The sequence below is a fragment of the Neodiprion pinetum genome, chromosome 5 (genome assembly GCF_021155775.2).
Source record: "Neodiprion pinetum isolate iyNeoPine1 chromosome 5, iyNeoPine1.2, whole genome shotgun sequence".
In the NCBI taxonomy this organism is placed as follows: domain Eukaryota; kingdom Metazoa; phylum Arthropoda; class Insecta; order Hymenoptera; family Diprionidae; genus Neodiprion; species Neodiprion pinetum.
In genome coordinates this window covers 25,119,725-25,136,947 of record NC_060236.1, presented here as the reverse complement: position 1 = coordinate 25,136,947, position 17,223 = coordinate 25,119,725, and the positions used below count along the sequence as shown (strand labels likewise).

The following is a 17,223-nucleotide window of genomic DNA, read 5'->3' as shown; positions in this document are numbered from 1 at the left end:
TCCTCGGATACATCCGTCAGTTTCACAAGACTGTGTAAGTACGTACGTATTATACGCGGAATTATGTATAAGCAAAGAGCCGCGAAAGTAATTAAGATGACAATTAATAAATAGACACCCTCCCCCCACCGCCCCTCGTTGGGCATTGCATTAATGAGAAAATATTAAAATTCGTCCTGAGGAAATCGTCGTGTTCGTCGTTACTCAATATGTTCCTCTTGTTTTTCATTTGACGATATTACCAAATCGTGACAAAACTTATTCAGTACGGCATAACCATGGCCATATACTTAATTAACAGTCCTTGACTTGTACTTTTATTTCTTATTATTAATACCGAAAAAACGTCGTTCTATCGTTAATATAATACAAAATGCTACCTACGTAGCCTTATTAGACTGTAAATAATTTGAGAATAAAAAAAAAAAAAATAAATAAAAAAAAAATAAAAAAAAAGGAGAAAAACATAACAGCCAACATAATAATTCGAGCAAACTGTATCTAAGTGTTTTACAGCTATACGAGAAAAAGTTCCACTGACAGTAATAATCACTCTATAAATAGTTGATGTTTGTACCGCATTTTATTGTCAATTTTAACATTCTTTTCACACACACACACACGTGCAGACGCATACGGACATCATTGACCAACGATATTCGATAAGTTATGCAACGATTTCCCATGAAGGTGAAAATTTTGCAAAAGAAGAATAAAGGAGAGTAAAAAAAAATAAAATGAATATCGGCATATTTTCGCGGTTCAATCAAAGCGAAATTCACCCCTCCTAGAGCTAAATAACGGATCAGCTGGAGAATATTAACAATAAGAAAAAAGCTGGGCGAAGAGAGTTTCCAAACATCCGATGCGACAGGAACGCGTCGTTTATTTCGCTCTACTGCACGTCCATTTAATAATAATTAATATTCAGGACATCATCATCATCATCGCCGTCATGATTGTTTCTTTATTGATTTTGTTATATAAAGTCTCTCCGGGTAAATTTCTCCCCCTCCCCTCCCGCCGTAATCCTCTCGCTCACACACTCTTTCTCTCTCTCTTTCAATCGCGTTCTCGCATTTTATTAATTCCCCTCCTCTTCATCGATAATACATCAAATTATTCGTTTCTACAATGTACATAAACGCGGTGTGTCTGGTGTATAATAAGCTTATTATATAGGGTGAAAACGACGTGGTGCCGAGTTGCAAGCAGGTATAAGATATAGATATGTGGTATAAAATCAGAAATTCTCTCTCTCTCTCTCTCTCTCTCTCTCTCTCTCTCTATCTATCTTTCCTCCAACGATTGACCGACGACGTAACGTCGATAGGTATATGCGGAAGAGATACACTTTATTTTACATGTACGTACTCACACACACACACACACATGTGGAAATTTAAATGTACACTCGGAAAAGGTATATATGATAGGTATAGAGTCCACCCATTTGCACATTAAAAGCTAGCATAGCACATATTGTAGATACGTATGTGTGTACGTGTATAATCGTCCGTACATGCAGAGGAATAGCTGGATACCGTACAGAGAATAGAGAGAGAGAGAGAGAAACTGGCGGGGTTTTGGATCGAATTTGGTTTATTATGCAGTAGGTTATAGCTATTACTAGGTATGACTTTCAGGCTCTCTCGGATATCTGGCTGCGACAACGGCGGCTGTCGGAGTGTAGGTCGGCGCAGTGACCCGGGCCTCTAGTGTCATTGGTTTTATTCAATTTTGCTTGAATAATAACTAAGTCTATACGAAACGATCGGCCGATCAGCCAGCCAGTCAACCGAACGAAGGAAGGAAAGAAGGAAGGAGGAGGGGAGGGTCTGTACGACCGATCAGCCGCCAGACGGGAATATTGAAAATTTAGGACGATCCTCTCTTCTTGCGTATTATTCGTAAACGTGCGTCAATTCGCGTAAAAAACTAACCTTGCCTCCCCCCTCCCACAAGATTTAAGGCTGCATTGCAGCGAATGCGGACATTCGGAGAAGAAAAATAATTAAATGATAGTAATAGTCGCGTTAAGAGGATGCTGTGCGATCGGTTTTTACCGAACGAGTAAAACGTCGCTCTTTTCAATCGTAGTCAGAAACTGTAATTGTGCATCGCTGATCAAACAATGTCGCAGCCATTGGAGCAATTTTACGTGCGATGAAGAAAAAAAATGTTTACTTTGCGCGGTAACAATGCCGGAAATTGATGTGTTTTATAATGGAATTACCTACCACTAATTGTTGCTGGAATACGTATTTTTTCGTTGTACACTTGCAGCGTGAAACAAAAACTGTTTACGATATCTTTGTACGGAACTCCATATGCTTGTAGAAGATACGTTTTCAGTGATAGTACGTTACGGACTTTGATAACGGAAAAAATAAGTGACGTTTAATACTCGGTCGGTAAAGATTAATTACAGGATCCTCTTAAGTAGGTATACGTATAATGTGTATATATACATGTATGTGTATATATATATATGTGTGTGTATGTATACATACAATTACACATTGTATGCAAATGCAGCAGGCATGAGCAACCGTTTATAAATTAAGTAACTGTCTAATCTATATTAGTTTCAGGATTTACATTGTATAATTGATTGTCGATAAGAATCGGTTTGAATAAATTCTGCATTTTTTATACAGTCAAATTAATTGTCAGCTGATAACAGTAAAAATGCTGTTCGATCACTCGTGCCAAACTTCTAGAACGAATTATCGACCGTATAAAATTAATCATCGTCTACGAAGATTTAATTTACTTATTTCCCCCCACTCCCCGTTTTCCTTATTCCTCTATGGTTCTATTCCACCCGAATCAAATATTCAACTCTTTTCTGTGAAATCTTGGGATTTTCCTTTCCGCCGGATCGTTAGCGTCGATGATATTACCTGGTATAAGAGTTGGGAAAAAAAAATTATTATGCTTAAACGTCCGGATACTTGCTGCAGGCGATACCCGAGATACGAAGAACAAAAGAAAAATTTAGATTCACTTTCGTCGAAATATCCTGCTGTACTTACACGTATACATACACATTTATTTTACGGACATTTGCAATTCATGCCAGGGTGTGTGTGTGTAGTTGGTACGCCTTGCCTTGTAACATACCGAATACCAAACCGTGTATAACCGACACACACAATTTATACACCTATGTACATATGTATGACGGAAAGAGGAAAATCCCGTGCTCTGCGGCATTTTTATTATTATACACGGTGTATATGGATGTATAGACACACTCGTGTACATGCGTGCGCGTTTGGTCATACCGCAGCATGTAACATTAATATTGCTTAAGAGTAAAAATATACGTTGTAACGTGTTAGAATTCGTCCACGCTATTCACATGTTTCATCAATTTATTTTGCCGATCGTCAAACAAATGAGCATGCGCGGGGCAAAACAGCGCTCCACGATTTCTGCCGGACCGCGGATGGCAGCGCCGAGCTTCACTCGATCGGCCGCGTGGCACCGACTCTCTCGCTATTGTCCCGTAAACAAATTAACATATTATTATAAATAACTAAGGCTTGATTGTTTGGTCGAATCAGCGAATCATCGAATCAGATTTGCTCAAACTCGTTAAGGTGACGCGTCGCGGATTTTTCTTTTGGTCCTATTGGCCTTTAACGTTTGAAATTTGAATTAGTGAACTCTTGTCACTGGAAAAGCATCGCGGATCGTACTTTGCGATCTTTTTGCCCGTCGGGGACCCTTCGATACTACGAGATAAATTGGCAGTCGTGCAACCATTTTCGGAAGTAGATCTTTAAATTTAAATTCATGTCCTGTTTATTAGCTCAGGTAAAGTGTGATCATATAATTTCCGCGGGTAGCCCGATAAATGTCTTGTCATAACTAACCGAGAGCCGATATAAACGTCATTGTCCCTCCTTCGTATCTTTAATACATCATTTACCGTTCGTCAGGTCCTTGTCACTAAATCACAGGGGCCAACCAATAGCTGAGGTTCGCAATTAATTATCCGTGTAACAACCATCCGACAGAGAAGATTGATTCTTTATCCTAGTATGTACGAGTATAACCATCCGGAGGTGTAGGTTCATTGTTACCAATACTTGTGTAACTATCCGCCAACGGAAGTTTATTGATTATCTTTATAATTTTCCTATACCGGAAGTGACGTTGTTCCACGGACTCTCTTTTTTCAAATACACTTAAAATTTTGCTAGCTCCTAAACAGCTCCTACACCCTAACTCCTACCATAATACACATTCCTTGTTATCCTGTTAACTTGCTGAACAAACAAATATTAATTTCCCATCGCATAAAAATTGCCTGCCTTGCCTTGTCGATTTATTGCCTACGCTCACTCACCTAACCCAAGATCTATTCATATTCATGGTATAGTCCAAACGTCCTGAGAAGAATCTTGTCGCGCTTCGATTCTATATTTCCGCTTTGTTCTTTTCATTATTATCGCAGAAAGCAATTGGCACCGAACATCCATATTTTTTACAAAGCGCACGTGGCCAGAGTGTCGCAATATCTATAAAAAAAATATAACCCATCAACGTACAATTGCATATAAAACCGTTTGAATAATTATTATCCTGCGACCGTAACGAATCTATGTGAACGATGCTATATTTACATGTCGATACATCGATTATTTTCATTATAGGTTTACTCGTTTAAAAGAAGAAAATGAAAAGTGTACGATTCGGAATTCCGCCTACAACGAATAACGAATCATCGCCTTAATTAACGAAATATAAAGATTGATCTGATCCTACAATGTACAAAAGCATGTAATTGCGTGCGTATGTATAATCATACATTTCCGTTACACGTAACAATCAAGCAAAAGGGATGTGGTGAAGTCGAAAGCAGTAAGGAAGTTTTGAACGAAATAAGTGATACGTAGTGAAACGTTAAAATGTTTTCTGTTACTTTGTTTTTCCCATTATTTTGTCGATATTTTACCAATGCGCATTCATTCGCTTAAAATACTTTCTTCAAAAATTCCTACTACTATTTTTCGCTTTCGCGTTGTGTTTCCTGCATTTAAAAATAACAAAACACGTACAATTCAACATTATACGGTATAAATTTAAAATCTCTGATACACAAATAGATTATACAAACAAACACACACACACACACACACACACGCACGCGCAGAACGAACAGAGATATTGCAGCAATTTACCACGAATACGTTAGTTATTCATAAACTTGGAATACGCTGTGTAATTATGTGAGATTTTCTTACTTAATACCGCAAACTTCGGTATAATACTCGTACATGTACGAATGCAAATCTGCATCTAATACGTGGACATGCAATAATTGCGTTACATTCGCGGATTCTATACGGATACACGATACATACATCATACATACTGCGACTCCCATGCATGCGTAGCAGAGTTTGTTGAAAACAAAAAAAAAATCATTTATCGAGAATAAATAAAAGAAAAGTAAAGAAAATTCATCGGGATGATAGTATATACGTTGTAATGTGGTATAATTGCTTAGTGAAAATAAGTAATTATTATCATTATTGTTGTTATTATTATTACCAGTATTTCGGAATAATAATATTTGTACAGGTTTTAGTGACGATGCCCATACGTTCTATTATTATTGTTGTTGTTGTTGTTGTTGATATTACGCAATGACGCCACGACGATGATACCATTTCACAGATAATTATTGTTCTTGTTGTTGTTCTTGTGCGTGCGTCGTATAAATTTATTTCAACATTATATTGAAGGATTTACAAAGATGCCGCATCGGCTCATCGCACCATCCTTATCACCACCCTGACCACCATCACACTATCACCATTATTACCTGCACTTGGGAATAACACGGTGTGCATCAAATACGTAAAAGAAGAAAAAATTGTTTTATATATAAATATATATATATATATATATATATATATATACATATATGTATATGTGACAGTCTCCTTTACACGCTGTTCTTTGTTGCAATTATACACGTACGCGCAGGTACATATGTATTATATACGTATATTTTTAACACCTTATCCGGTAGTTTGAAGGAATTTATTTAACAGAGTGGTCAATATTGTTTATTTCTCTTTTTTTTTAATATATTTTAAGTATAAAATATATAAATTGTTATTGGTTCTGTTTTATTATATATATATATATATATATATTGTTATTTCCTTACTTTTTTATTCATATCTTTCTTTTCTTCTTCAGCTTTAGTTTGCGCAGCAGGAATTGGATAACTGCTGTCGACACGCTCGATGTTTTAAATCGCAATTACACGAGCGATTAATTCATTCATTGACTTGTCACACGTTACGGTTAATTCGACAATCATTACGATTGTTACCGTTATTTTTTACGCCAAAGTGTACATAAAATAGACGTTGTACAAACAGAATATCACACGTATTTGCTTTATTTTTAAATAATACGTATATTTTTTTCTCATCCCGACTAAGAACACTCGTTGGATTTAAATTTGATCGATGGAAAAATTTAGTCTTGGATTATTTCGTCTTTCAAGTTTCGTTTTTTTTTTTTTCTTTCTTCCTCTTTTACTCTCGTTTAGCACGTGCAACACCACCACCAACCACCACCACCACCACCACTACCTCTATCCACAACCAAGGGTAGTTGTTACTCCTTTGTTTATACGTTTAAACGACATAAAACCAATAAATTGCCCACGTTTATCACGAAAGACAATCGGATAGTTTTTACACAGGTAAAAGCGACGAAAAGTCCGACGACAATGATAAAATTAAGAAACGAACAAACGATAATAAATGATATTATTATTGTCCGTAGATAAGTGTTCAGTTACACCCGCGTCGCGCACACCGCACACTTCTCTTATAAATACATGTCTATAAACCTCGTAGGTGTTTCTTTTTTTTTTTTTTTTTTGGATTATATATAATATCCGCTCCCGTATAACAACTGTTCTCTCGTTACCTCGACGATGCACGTTAGCTATATGTATATCTATCTCTTCTCTCTCCTCTCTTCTACATAACCGCGCTCGCGCGGTGACTAGATATGTGACTAGATGCACACTGCCGTAGCGGTTTTCTTAAAATACTTTTAACATGTGAGAGAAGTATCGGGGTAGCCCCCGGGGTTGATCCGCTGGCGATACTTGGTACCCCAAGTCGCCGCAACGCAGCGCCACAGTCGCCAATCTTCCCTCCCTCTATCCCCCCCTCCTCAGCCGCCGAGGCGAACAACGCGACGATACACGTACGTACGAATCCCACGCGTCTCGCTACAATTGCATGATCCGTATACCTCGTTGTTCTTGTTTTTTTCTTTTTTTTTTATTTTTTTACAAATGTATTTAAGAACAATAATTATTATGGATGTTGTTATTATTTTTGTTGCTATTATTATTGTTAAGAACGAAGGATCGGTTTTTAAAACGAGGCAAACCGCGCGCGCTCTTGTTTCTTGCCCCCCCCCCCCCCCCCCCCCTGAGTTCTACTCAGGCCTGTGAAATAAAGATCTGCTTGGTTACGCTGCTGGTTTCGCCGGCGCTGCTACCGTTTGTGCTTCTGCTCTCTCGCGCCCTCCTCCTCATCCCCCCCTCGCGCCATGACCATCACCACCGTCTTTCCGCCCGTTAGCCGCGCTCTGATTGGACGATAAGCGCCGTTACGTCACCCGCCGAACGGCCAATAAGCCGACCGGAATTATTTCCCCGTCCCGTCCCGCTCGTCCCGTTCCGTTCCGTTCCCTCGACGACCGTTTCTTCACCCGCGTGCTGTGCTTGAATGCGTGCAGCGACTTGCGCGCCTCACGACCGTTTTACGAATGTTCAACGACGCTCGCAACACAACAGCAGCAGCGCAAAGAAGACGTTTCGTTTCTAATCGCTGCAAGTTTCTGACTATCGAGAACACAGCGGCGAAAGGAGAGAAGTCGACCGTCAGGCTGCAACCGGTCTCTTGTTTCTTTTTTCTTTCTTCGTTGTTTTTTCAACACCATCGCGATTTTTTCAGACACACCGATATCCGTGATACATTTACGCACATTGTATCGATTCGACAAATTTTCGGACCAATGGAGTTTCTTTCATTCATAAAATGCGTCGAGGAATTTCAGTCAAATGCCTGCCACTTTTCGGTATACACGTTCAATTGTTTTAGGTTGATACTTGCAGCGCGAAATATAATACAATTCTATACTCTATATCTTTGTAATGTATCGGGTCTAACTTGAGGCAGAATTATTCTTGAACGAAGTGCTTGAATCATACCAAAAACTATGTATTCGAAGCATCTCATTAAGAAGATCCACGATTCTAGAAACCTATCCTACCATTTGACGCAATGAAAAATTTCCTCTCACAATCAGCGGTACAGGCATATCTAGCACAGTGCATCCGTAAGCTATTAGTTAGGTATGCACGAGAAATATAATTCGATTTGCAGTGGCCATTTCAAATGACTAATCACGTCGACGAGAGGTTCCGATCCTAATGCAATCGGTCATTCATTACGAGACTGTAACATCAAAAAGAAGAAATAACGCGTGAGAAACTTGTAAAACAACATACATCGAAGAAACGGTTCGAACGTCCCAACGAACGTGAATTCCGAACGGTAATTCGAACCCCTTCACGATCATTCCAATCTTCAACAATTTTCGAAATCCTTCCAAACATCAACCCCTTGATTATTTCGACGATACTTCCGGATTTCTATCATTGAATTCGACAATTCGATTGTTAAATCACAAAGTATCTCCGTCGTTATACGTCAGAGAAAGAGAGAGTTGACAAGGCGCGTGCAATTTGCAATACAGGTAATTAAGTATACGTATATACGCGTGAGCCGCCGCAAGCCTATGCAAAGGAGAGGGGTCCGAAACGCGAAAAGGGAACGGGTCGAGCGATACGCGCGCCCCCCAAGGACAGGAGTGAGAAGGAGGGAGACGGGTGGTTAGGGTAGGCGAGGGGGGAGGAGAATATCCCGAAGCTAAGGGACGGAGGGAGAGGCGACAAGGAAGATTTTCCACTTTGCGTCGTACCCAAGCGAACATTCCTTTGCCGCGAAACCTTTAACTAACCTTGGATTAACCTACGGTGTAGCGAGTCGCGCGCGTTACGAACGAGGAACGAGGAACCAACGGACGACGACACGCCTGAACCTCTGCGGCTTGCTTCGCCTCTGATCGATTCGATCGCCAGCCTTGCTCTTTGCTCGACTGCAACTGCTTCTCAATATTGCGCGGTCTTAAGGGCGGTAAAACCCGAGATGTATACGAATTTAATCTATACATATATATATGTTTCTGTCATTTGAAACGTTGAGGCTTTCTCTCCCTTTTAAATGGTATTTCGTTATTTTCTCCCTTATTTTTGAAAATACGAAAACTAATATTATAGAATACCTTTTAACGTAATTTTTTTTTTGATTTGTCCTCAACAACTTTTGGTTGGCATATTTGTTAATAAAGTCATTAGGTTCCGAGTTAAACGGTTTAACCCGTTTTTCTTTTTGTAACGATCTCGGGGGTTGATTGCAAAATTACTATCACTATTCGATTCAGCGTCATCGAATTATCCTTAGATCAAGTTTCCTGATTCATACCTGAAAAGTATTACGTCTCATGCTTATTTACTGGCCTATGAGGTAGGAATAAAGAAATGGCACGGATTCTACGAAATCGCAATAGTAAATTCGTAGAATTAATGCTATTTATTTATTTCTGAGTAAAATGAAAATGAAATGAAGCGTTTTTTTGTTGTTCAGAATTGGGCATAGAATGGGGCTGTCAAGTCATTTTTATACGTCGTAAACGTCGAAATCGATCGGGGCACCCCCTTAAAGGACGTTATGGATGTTACGTCGTTTCACAATCAGCCGTACAATGAAAGAAAAACTACTTCTTGAAATTGATTTTACTGTAATTTAGTTGAAAAACGAGTTATTGATAATCGAAGAAATTACTCGTATTATACAATTCTGCAGAATAGGTATAATAAATAATTTCATCGAGTCGAAGTGAACTTTTTATTTTTCATTTTATGAAAATTAATTCAGAAAACCGTGCCAAAGTGAAATTACATTAGATTTTATACACCATTATACATATGTATACATAAAATCAATAGAGAACTCTGATGTATGTGTATAGTATTGTAATCCGGAAGAATTATTTACTGCTTTGTCGAAGTAACGTGACATTTCTTTCGATCGAATGAGATGAAATTATTTCGCGTAATAGAAGAATCACGGTCAATGGATGTTTTCAGAGACATCGGTTAAACGTACGCATCAGTCAGGGAAAAACTGGAAATATCCGGGAAATTGAAGAAACGTCGGAAAACTCCTATCATTGGTTAGAGTATTGTTCTTCTATGTTTGCAACGAAAAAAAAAACGACTTTGTTTACAAAGTAAATATTACCATAACCGCGCTTCGTGTTATACACTGATTCCATTTCTTTACTATTCACAAACGAAATAAGCAAAACCTGAATTGTGTAATAACAGTTCGTGATAAACCTATAAAAGTTAAATAATTTATTGAATGAAACTGTTTTCAAAAAAGTATTTCAAAATCGAAAACGAAATTCCATGTTAATAAGCTTTTACTATTGTATCCAACATATTTCCGTTGTATCCAAGTTTTTCTTACCGACGTTTCCAAGTGTCAAAACCCCTAATTAATGCGCGTTATTTATTTTCTTACTTCTCAGGTCAAAAAGAAGATCAGGGAATCAGGGAAGTAGGGGAATATTTTTTTCAAAATCCATTGCGGCCATCCTTCGATATGTTTTGTGCACATATGTATATACACGGGGCGCTCGAAAGAATGAAAAATAATGGAATGTAGAAAAGAGGCATCACGCACACAGGCCGGATGGCATACGGACAGACCATATATAATATAATATATAACATACCTGTCGAGATTATACGCCACCGTACGCGTAATTATCCCGGTTAAGAAGAAAAAAATGAAAGAAGAAGTTGGAAAAAAGGAGACCTTCAATTTAAGGTTTACAAGTATCCCGAGACTGGCAGATGCATCGGATAAACATGTATAACAGAGCGCGGAGCAATCCGGTTTGCTTCAAGTTTTCCCGAGTCCATGATCACCGCACCCGGTATATTACGATACACGCAGAGCAAAGTATTCCCATAGTTATGTATAATACATACTTCCAACATGCTTCTTCTCTGCTCAAATATTATCTACAAACACAGCGTCTAACTTCCATGATGATCAAGTCCAAATCAATGTGAAGAAGTCAGCGTTGTAATGTCATATGCAAACAGAAATATCTCAATAATGACTCTGAGTACAGAGTTACGAATCGTTGTTGTTGTTGTTACATGCTATAGTCACATATTTGGATGTTATTTTTTATCGATTCATGTTTTCTTTTCCTTTTCCTTTGTTTTTTTTTTTTAACCATTTTCTTCGAATATCGAAGCCGATAGAGCAAATTGGAAGCTGTTGGATTACTTGCTGCAGGTGCATCGGCACAACGGAAAGGATACAGAGTGAGAATATAATCGATCGATCGAGCAAATGTACCTGTACACACGCCGATACGTAGATCATATCGCGCACACACCCGGACGGAAACTAATAATTGACACTTTTGACGTTTGACCGATATCATACTTGTGAAAGCGCTATACGGTACCTATACACCCTCTACGTTATACCGCGTGCATTATACTTCGACAATAAATAATCAATACATCCGACGTATATTCCACACACACATATATACAACTTCGCAGCTGCAATAACGTGGATAAATAAATAACAACGAATGTCCATTAACGTAAGGTACTTGTCCCGTGTATACACATACTAGTTGCATTCCACCAACGCACGCGTGTGTGTCGCAGAAACTGCAGTTCGCGGTGAAAAGCGACAAGAAGAACGAAAGGCGGAGAGAATTAGAAAAATTAGAAGAATTGGAAGAAGCGGAAAAATCAGACCCCCGAAGGGGAAAAGTCCTCCTCCACACTGCGTCAAGCGGACCCTTACGCTGCACGGTGTGAACGTTACAGTGTTTTTAGTCTCCTCCCGCGTTATCCGTGTACGTAAGAAACTCTGTCGCTTTAGGTACACTTGAGGACAATGAATCTGAGACGGATAATTTTTTACACTAGACAGTTACGTTGGCAACACGGAGAAACCTACAGCGCCACAGTCGGCCGAGCGCGAAACTAACTCAGTCTCGATAAACGTAAGACAATCCATGACCGTCGAATCTAACCTAAGAATATCGCGGGGATAATGACTTGTTGGATTGGCACGTATTCTAAGGTTAGATTCGACGGTCATGGGTTGTGTTACGTTTATTGAGATTGAGTTTGTTTCGCGCTCGGCCGAGTATGGCGCTGTAGGTTTCTCAATGTTGCCAACGTAACTGTCGAGTGTAAAAAATGATCCGTCTCAGATTCATTGTCCCCAAGTGTACACGAGTGTAGACGCAAGCTCGTCACGGCTAGCTGGCCACCCATCCGCACCCACGCGTCTACCACCCTACCACCCTACACCCATGGTGAGGTGTGGATCAACGTCGTCTCTGACCGTTAACGAGGGGTAGGTTGTACAGGCGATATCCGTCGCACACGCCTCGTCCTTGTCCTGATCCTAATCCCGATATCCTCGCCTCCGCCAATTTGTGAGATGAGGATGAGGAGGAGGAAAGACGCTACCCTGAATTCCGGGTTGCATTTGCGCGTGTGGATGCGGGAGACGGAAAATGCCAGGTGGCCACCAAGCGGCGCGAGATCCATCCTCCTCTCTCTCTATCTCTTTCTCCCTCTCCTCCGCGTCTCGCAAGAGAGAGAGAGAGAGAGAGAGAGACTTAGAATAAGTGTCACGCGGCGCGGCGTCTTGCGACGTATTCTCGTCTCTTTCCTTCTCTCATTCCTTTTATTCCTCTATCCCGCTCCAGACTTTGACTTCTTTCCAAAGTCGTCAACTACCACGAGTCACGGCTACGTTCCTCCTCCTCGTCCTCCTACTACACCGGATATCCGCTCATCTCACCCCCTCGACAATCTCTTCTACGCAGAGCTCCCCTGCGGCAGCAGAAGCAGCGGCATAAGCATCGGCCAGGGGTCCGGGAGGAAAAAATTCTCCTACATTATACACCCGTGGTATAATAACTTTATTGAATTTTTTCACAAAACCTTCAATGATTCCTTTCCCGATATCTCACTGCTATGGGTACCAACGCATTTTGTATGGTGTCTACCTACTTGACCATTTCCCGGTTTTTTTCCCAGACGAAAATAGACATTTTTCCAGGACTCGTTTTCAACCTAACTTGACAAAAAAAAAAAACAAAAAAGAACTCACTTTTTTTCACGCAAATTAGTTAAAAAGTAGACATCGTAATTTAAAACATTCCAATATTTCTTTCAGTTCAATTTTGCTTCGACTCAATTACCAAATGTATCAATAAACAGTCAAATTTCGAGATGACTATCAAAAGATTAGGATTAGCCATTCCTTAAAAAAAAAACGAAAGTAGAAACATCGATCTAAGAGTATCAACTGTTTTTAGTACTAATTTGTATTTTTCATCTATTTTGCACAGTACTCAACGTCAATTGAAACAATTTTTAAATTTCCACAAAAAACAATACTTTTCGTCACTTGTACCATTTTCACGCCAAGCCTTTCAATTGCCTCACAGATGATAATTTTTTACGTTTGAAATAATCGTACACTAGCGATGAAGAGAATAAAAAAATTTTCTAGAACCAATCCTGCATTCCTTGACGTTTACCGATTTTTCCAGACACCCTTATATCGCTAATTCTCCGCAAATTCTATGCATTGACGTACAACAAATTTTATTCTTCTTCTTCTCACTCTTCCGCGTGATCTATCTATCATCTGTTCTCACGGTCCTGCGCTAGTGACTTTGATACTGGTTAACACCACAATTATTTGAATCATATTTCTCATCCAGTGTGCGCAGGTATAACAACGTGTCAGGGTAAATAAATATCAATTTTCGCAACTCAATGTCTCTCCTTAGATTCTTCTCTCGCACGCTACACGTCTGTGTAATATTATACCTATGTATTAATTCAGTTTACCGGTCCCCTTACTCGAGTTTGTTCATTGACGCGTTTCAACGTCGCGTCGTCGTCAACGATGTAGGGTAAAATTTTTCTACATTTTTCTTTTCCTTTTTGTTGTAATTTTTTTTTTTTTTTTTCTTTTTTCTTCTTTTTTTTACCTATGATATTTTATTTTGTTCACGCTTTGTGATATTCATTTTTATTATATACGGGTAAAAAAATCACCTCAACAACAACAACACCAACAACAAAGAAGATACTAAAGTGTAAGATGTACCTTTCAGGATGGCGTGAGAATACAAACTACGGATGAACAGGAAATTGATCATTGATCAACAGGAAATATTTCTCACACAAGTATTGCAATATATCAAATAAGTGTGAATGTATGTGTATATAGTGGTTTGAATAAGGATTCTCGTATAGTGATTTTGAAGATTTAGGTGATTCTGTTTTGACGAAATTGTTCCTTTGGTACATGGTCGATGACAATGATTATGTAACGTAACAACGATTGTAATAAAAGAGAAAATTCCCGTATAATTCACGTATTTTCCAGCCTACTTACGAAATCCCTTTCAATTCCCGATTATCGAGGGAAATCTACCCGTCGCTTGACACCCTGTAATATACAGGCACACGAAATGTACGAAGACATGACACGGCCGTTCGTTCGATTAATTGCCTATACAATTCACATCCGCTTTCCCTGCTCCGGGTCTCAAGCCCGCAGCGTTTTACGCGCGATACGAGAGGAAAAGTGTGGCACAGGCCATTTCGATTTTACGCTTTCAGGACGTATAGGATACATACAATATACATATGTATTGTGTATGCGTGTATTGTACCTGAAGTGAAAGAAATATGTTAAATATGTTCAAGATGATGAATGAAATAAAGAAAACAATCAACTAGAAACACACTTTTGTTTTTCGGGGATGAAGTAATTGGGTATCGTACAGAGGGCTAAAAACCGAGATGACGTTAACCACTGTGTTTTATTTGTAGTTTTTTTTTTTTCTTTTTTTTTTACCTATTTGATTTGTGGTATTGATACCTTTATTGAATATTATCAATGGGAAGCTTTAAAACCACGGGTTACGGCCAAGGGGGAAAACATCTCGTTGAATTCATGTGTCAATAGGTTTTTGAATTAGTTCTAATTCGCCTAAATAACGAAACTTGACTGAGAAATCACCAAGTTATGAAAAATTGAGTGAAATCGATTTGAATTAGTTCGGATTTGTGTCGAAGAGAAAATATAGTTAAATAAAAATTGAAACACTGTGAAACACGCTTGAATTAGAATGGATTAACGAGAATGACGAGGAAGAAAAAAAAAAAAAAAACGAAATTCATGAATTGCAATGAATTAAGTTGAATCGAAGAAATTTATCCGAATTGAAAAAATTAATTTGAAATTAAAAAAAAAAAATTAAATCGAATTAAATGCATCGATTTAAATTTATTGAACCGATAAAAATTATTGTGTCAGTCGAATCTCGAGTTATTTCCCCCTCGGTTACGTCAATGTATTTTTCAATATACATATAGAAATTTCGACCTGTCCCATAGCATCGTCACCAAGTTACACATGTAAACACACACACACACACACAGTTACAAACACAAACAGACAAATACCGAAGCGAACGTATATATTTCGCGATGAATAATCTACGAGGCACTTCGACCTAGATAACACACACACACACACACATACGCATATATACGAGTGTATATAATATATATATATATGTAATATAGATAATAGATATATATACACCTTGACCCGGCACCGGGAGTTCGCGCAGTTGGCTCGGTACCAGGATCTCTGAACATTGAGTGGCGAAGCGAAGCGGATGAAAACGAAGAAAGAAGAAGAAGAAGAAGAAGGCCACAACAGCAGGTCTGGTTTGCGTTACACAAATCGCGTCGTTGAGGAACGCGGGAGGACATCACGCGTATTATACGTGTTTATATATACGTATATAAGGTACCCTCTGCCTGGACGATCGCATTTATATCTCTATACACACCCATATACATAGAATATACGAGGAAAGGTAAGCGCAGCAGCAGGTTCCTACAATTGTAGAAAAAAATAGAGGAAAATTTTTAGTAAACGCCTATACCCGTTCATCTACGCACGTAATATACATATATAGTATGATAATTGAAAAAGTTTCACTACTTAAACTCCGCGTTGCAGGCATATACATTAGAGTGTCCCAAAAAAACCGACTATTTTTTTTTTTTCAAAGAACATTGAAAAATCGTCAGAGTATCTCTAGAAAATGACCCTGTGAAAATATAAGCTCTTAATATTAATATTTAGAGGTGGCGATTTGTAATTTTCTATTTCCCATTTAAATAACATGGGAAAATTTTTTTTTGAACTTTGGAATTTTGTGATGGGATAACGAGCTACTTCATAAGTATGACAAAATCAGGTCTTATAGAAAATTTGATGCTCTACAAAAAAGGTCTGATTGACATTTTGCGTAAATCCAGCCGTTTCAAAAATATCGAGCCTCAAACTTCGGACTGTTTAAAATTATGCTTTTTTTGTTCGTAAATACAACAAATGATAATTTTTATTGATTTTTTTTAGGTAAGTAAATATTTTTCGCTAAAAATCAATAAAAATTATCATTTGTCAAATTATTAATAATTTCGGATCTGCATTCCGTCAAATATATGCATATATTTATTGTTCAGTTGATGATTCTGGGTTTATAATACATATAAATTAATTTTTGTTGTATTTACGAACAAAAAAAGCATGATTTTAAACAGTCCGAAGTTTGAGGCTCGATATTTTTGAAACGGCTGGATTTACGCAAAATGTCAATCAGACCTTTTTTGTAGAGCATCAAATTTCCTATAAGACCTGATTTTGTCATACTTATGAAGTAGCTCGTTATCCCATCACAAAATTCCAAAGTTCAAAAAAAATTTTTCCCATGTTATTTAAATGGGAAATAGAAAATTACAAATCGCCACCTCTAAATATTAATATTAAGAGCTTATATTTTCACAGGGTCATTTTCTAGAGATACTCTGACGATTTTTCAATGTTCTTTGAAAAAAAAAAAATAGTCGGTTTTTTTGGGACACTCTAATATACATATAGA

At 38.3% G+C, this 17,223-nt stretch overlaps 1 protein-coding gene across 14 annotated transcripts in view; it reads right to left on the bottom strand.

Annotated features, from left to right (window-relative positions):
* Mef2 (myocyte enhancer factor 2) overlaps positions 1–17,223 on the bottom strand; it is a 56,807-nt gene that overhangs the window by 11,969 nt on the left and 27,615 nt on the right. Inside the window, exon 1 of one of the 14 annotated variants that reach the window (XM_069136033.1) lies at positions 6,194–6,320. The exons of 12 other annotated variants lie outside the window; for them this stretch is intronic. The gene's annotated coding sequence lies outside the window, so the exon portion shown is untranslated. Of the gene's footprint in view, positions 1–5,568; positions 5,655–6,193; positions 6,321–17,223 lie in introns of those variants that run through there. One more of the 14 variants, XM_046628835.2, reaches the window with a different exon arrangement.